Source organism: Sinocyclocheilus rhinocerous, unplaced genomic scaffold (genome assembly GCF_001515625.1).
Source record: "Sinocyclocheilus rhinocerous isolate Xijiao unplaced genomic scaffold, SAMN03320098_v1.1 scaffold112, whole genome shotgun sequence".
In the NCBI taxonomy this organism is placed as follows: Eukaryota; Metazoa; Chordata; class Actinopteri; order Cypriniformes; family Cyprinidae; genus Sinocyclocheilus; species Sinocyclocheilus rhinocerous.
This window is the reverse complement of record NW_015644008.1, coordinates 1,059,124-1,064,285: the sequence shown is the minus strand read 5'-3', so window position 1 is coordinate 1,064,285 and position 5,162 is coordinate 1,059,124. Positions and strand designations below refer to the sequence as shown.

Below are 5,162 nucleotides of genomic sequence, written 5' to 3'. Positions count from 1 at the left end.
GTGTATTTTGCAGTATTAAACACGTATTTATACCGATTTCATCAGGCTCCAAAAATTCTTCAAAAAGAACACAAAGAACGGCCTTCTCAGCTGCCATAGTTGCAACTCTTGCGTCATCAGAACAGGGTGTTCAACGCACCACCGTTTCCGTTAAAAAACGTTTTGCACCGTTTTTGTCGGGGCTGAACGCAGCCCTGGTGTTCACCATATTTTCACATTAAGCAGTTTCCACGCTGTATTTTCCCATCCATGCATGTTTCCATAGCACAAATATATATTCGTTCTCATTTAACTCTGACTTAATTAATTTTTGTATGTTCATCTATGTGTATGGGATGTTTAACCGCGGCCCCGCCCTGCAACATCAAGCCCCGCCCCCAGCGTCCCCCAGATAAACTTCCTGCGGCTATGCATGTTTCTTTATCGCTTTAATGTGTCAAAAACTTTAATGGTTGATTACATTTTTTTTTGTCAAAAAAAAAAACACTCCTATAACAATGCTGTCATTAGAGTAACAGTTAAAGATCATATATGAAGTTAATTAAAAAAAATTTGATCAGAGCATCTGAGAATAATTTTATTAAGTGTTATTATAACTTGTGTGCAATATTTTACTCATTTATTGGATTTGATTCATATAATAGTTCTAACTTCTGAAGTCGGCCCTGCTGCTGAGGAACAGCTGGAGCAGGATGTGGTGGACAAGGGTAAGAATAATAAACCAATGAGAATTGGAAAATGTTGTTATAAATTCTGAAATAATAAAATACAATTGTATTTTATACTAACTACAATTGTTACTTTTAATAGGTGACATTCGCTTGCGTTATAAAATCGGTGACAAGTTGGGTCAAGGACGATTTGGCTTTGTGTGCCAGGGTTTGTTTAAACTTGCAAAACTTTGTTTTTCTGTTCAGGATTCATGGCTGGAGTGATATGGCCTCTGTGCACATGCTAATTGTTAAATTTTGTTTTGTTGATCAGGTGGCTGTGCAGTTTTCAGTAAAGGGACCGAATATGCCATATATCAGAGTGGTGAGTATTTATAATATATTCATGGTAATCACAGACTACAAATTAGTTTTGACTATAGGCAAGCTGTTTTTGATTTGTGGACTATAAGTCTTTATTTGGGAAGCCATCTCAGTGTCATTTTCTTTCTTTTAGCCTGGTCATCCCGAAAGCCTCCCAATGGAAATTGGCCTGATGCTCATGGCCAATACTGGCCCCAGCGTTCCTCAAATCATTAAACTGCTGGACTGGCAGGATGACACAGACCATTACATCATGGTCATGGAGTGGCCCTCACCTTGCATGGACCTGTCTAGCTTTGTCAAGCTCCACGGAGGAAGCCTCGACGAAGCGACGGCACGACAGGTCATGCAGCAGGTCATTGATGCCGCTATCGTTTGCAGCAAGCACAGTGTCTTCCATCGGGACATCAAACTGGAGAACCTGCTGGTGAACTGGGACACCATGGAAGTCAAATTGATTGACTTCAAGTGCGCTGCGCTCATGAAGAAATTTGCCTACGAATTCTTTTGTGGTATCTGTTTGAACTGTAGCTAATCAACTCCCAGAAATGCATCCTATATATAGTCAACATGTTGTGAAAGTGCATTAAATAACAGACAACATCTCTTTCCTCCAGGCACAAGAGCGTACTGTCCACCAGAGGTCAATGTGAAGGGCAGGTACCACACAAAACCGATGACGGTGTGGTCACTGGGGGTCCTACTGTTTAAAATGGTGTGCGGCTATTATCCCACATACCACGACCTGCACTTGATCAGTGAGAACAACTGGACCAGACCTGGCCTGTCACGAGGTGAGATTTTCATCAAAGAACAAAGGAGGACAGTTTGTGTTCTAAATCACACAAAAGTATTTTAGAAAGTATAAGCAGACAATGAAACGTCTCTCTCATCTTTTTGCACAGAATGCTGCCAGATGATTTGCTCGTGTCTGGAGCATGAGCCACAGCAGGGAGAAGATGCGTCTCCATGACTGGTTTAAGGTACTGAGCCTAAGATTAGCTATTTTTTATTTTTTTTGTCATTATTGGTTTTATCATATAATCACCATAAACAAAACAAGTCAACTTTTTGCAGCTTTTTTGCACTAAACATATTAATTATTCATATTTCCCCATGAGCTGATTCGCTACATGTGTTTAGACAAATAACGCTGGTTTCTTATTTGTTTCAGGTCTTGGAGTACGACAACTCGTGTCACAGACATCCTGCTGTTTTCTGTCTTCAGTCAGCTGACAGGCTGACATGAGTGGCCTTTCCATCTCTCCACTTAGGCTTTAGTGTCGTGCGGGGCTGGCAAGTCCGGGTAGCATCAGGCACCTTGACTTGAAGCAGCAATACATATGTATATATATGTATATAGATATATAGATATATAAATAAATAACTCAATAGGTAAATCTATAAGAAGTTAAGACAATTTTGTTAGAAATATAGTTATACTTATATATATATACTCAAAAAAATCTATAAGAATTTGACAGTTTTGTAAGAAATCATTATTTTTATATGAGCTCAATAAGAAAATATATAAGAAATTAAGACAATTTTGTAAGAAATATAGTTGTATATATTCAATAAGAAAAAATATAAGAAATGAAGACAGGAAAGTTCATAAGAAATGTAATGTTATAGAAGTTATTTGTTTACATGTTTAAATATTGTAAGAAAAGTCATAAATTATAATACATTTTGTAACAATTTCTATAAAAGTTTAAGGAATTTTGTTAGAAAATGTATTCATAATAGATTTATATTGAACTGTTCCTTTGTGGCTCCTGCTGCCCTTTAGGCTTCTGCAAAAGTAATTTCTATCTTTTCTGTATCTGCTATGGCCCTATGCTCAGGCTGAATATCTACTGCCATCTTTAACACTTCAAAATGTTACATTTAATGAACTGAGTTGAGATATTTAAAAACTATATATTAGACAATTTTAATATGTTCACCTTCAATCAACACTCCCTGAGCAGCAGAAATTCATACAATTTGGCATGGTTTTTTTTTTCAGACTGTCTTGTTGTTGTGCATGTCATGTTTTGTGAAGATTATTCATTGCATTCGCACCATTAGTCATTATGGGTCACACACAAAAGTCTTACCAGCCTATATCTCCACATCTGGTAGATTTCAGCAGAATTCAGTCTCTGCAGAGTCTCTGTCTCCCTCTTCTGGTGATGTTAGGGATGTTACAGTCCTTTAATGCTCTAATGGGCAAATTATGTGGGTTGAGCTAATTAGTGGAAGCAGGTGTTTCAGGTTAATTAGAAACTATAAAAAACCTCAGATTCCTGGAGCGGGTAAGGAGTGTGTGAAGAGATTTTGTTGGCTTGTGCTGTGTGTGGGGCTGTTGAACGCGTGAGCGTAGCTTTATTGAGAGAGTTGGATTGTGTGTTTCTGAAAAACAAAAGCATGAAAAGGCAAAGTGGGAGAAAATGCTTCCCTTTGTTCTTTTGAATTTTTATTTCTTTCCATTCTCTTTTGAGAGTTCAAAGACCCGATTTCTTGCGTTGTATGTCTTTTGGCTTTTCTTAAGCCTGGAAACACTGATTTTGATGGGTCCCAAATTTCAGTGTCCTTCAGCATGAAAAGCTACCCTTTAAGAATCTGTTTAATGCCTGAACAAATACATGCTCTCTATATGAACCTGACTAGTTAAAAGGAATAGTCTTTCAGCTCAGTTTGGTTCAGTGTTGCAAAATTCATCAAATTAAGTTCATTTAATTTCCGCTAGAAGCAGCTCTAAAAAAGACAAGTGTCATTATTCAGTTTGTCAATTCAATATTGATTCAGTTCAGTTAAATAAGTGTTGATGTTGCGAAGTTAGTGTTATTATCCAGCTCATTTTAGTTCAAATGTTGTTTCCAATAGTTTCAGTGCTGTTAAATTGATAATATTACTGAATATTAATTCTCTTTTAAACCTGACTGATTTCTCCCAAAGGCACATACCGTAAGCGAAAAGCAATGGTCTTAATACTGAGCCTTGCAGCACTCCATAAATACAAACATTACCCTAATTAACTGAAAAGTTCTGATCTAGGTGTTTGAAAACACCATAGAAAACTACTGCTAGAGAAAACAACAATATTTGTCATTGGACTTTTGCGAAACCTTGTAGATAATGACATATACTGTACATGGCCAGTTAATACTAACCCACTTCATCATATTTGGACACACTGAATGGTTTTAATATGCATCTCTATAAACTTCTGTATATGTTCTGTTCTGTCTAATTCATATTCACATCCAACAGATCTACAGTATATAAATATTATATTAAATGTCCCTTTTTATTATGAATGAAGGGTCACTAAGCTAATTAGTCATGCCATTGTTTTGTACATTTATGATACATTGTATATTCTTGTGCACATTTACACAAATACTCTTGTGTCAGACCATTACTGCAATAAGGATATGATCTAGCAGTGTGTGTGCACAGAATTTGTCTGTGAGGTCTCTGCTAACTTCAGTTTTTATATCAGTGAATACAGTAACAGGAACTGTTTATTTCTGTCTGGCAGGAAGTGAAATGTTCATTTCAGGTTCTGTCTTTTACTCATTCTGACTGTCACATGGCTCGTCCTCCGATTCTCTTTGGTGTTTTACTTTACACCGCAGGTAAGACACAGAAAATACGTTCTACCCTCAAAAGATGGTTTTACGGTTGTTTTTATAAACTACCCTGTTTTTCCGCTGTTGTTACTTTGTATATTTTGTTAGTTTTACATCCTAAGAACACAACAGGGTCAGTAAATAGAACTGTTTAAAGTTTAGAGTGCGGTTCAGTTTATATCCGGTTGTGTAAGACGTTAATATAAAGAAAATTCAATTTCACATAGCATGGACCTTTCAACAGCTTTTACAAATGTTTCAGTAACCACATGATTGCAACACAGATTTTTGCCATATGGGAAATATGTGTCCTATACCTTTACCTGCAATTATTATTGTTACTATTATTAACAGCAGTATTATTTAAAATAAATCAGAGAATACTTAATACATAAACCTTTATTTTTTTAGTGTTTCAATCTGTTTGTCTTACTGAAGATCAGATTCTGTCATGTTTACATATAACAAATGATATCTTTTTTTTTTTTTTTTACAGTAATAGTTTGAA

General features: G+C 36.2%; 1 protein-coding gene and 1 long non-coding RNA gene across 2 annotated transcripts in view; one reads left to right on the top strand and one right to left on the bottom strand.

Annotated features, from left to right (window-relative positions):
- Positions 1 to 3,208, bottom strand: part of LOC107757836 (uncharacterized) — an 11,043-nt gene extending 7,835 nt beyond the window's left edge. The window contains exon 1 of the long non-coding RNA XR_001641968.1: positions 3,137 to 3,208. This is a non-coding gene — a long non-coding RNA (uncharacterized LOC107757836). The remainder of the gene's footprint in view (positions 1 to 3,136) is intronic.
- Positions 1 to 5,162, top strand: part of LOC107757833 (polymeric immunoglobulin receptor-like) — a 21,956-nt gene that overhangs the window by 9,707 nt on the left and 7,087 nt on the right. The gene's annotated exons all lie outside the window — the stretch shown is intronic.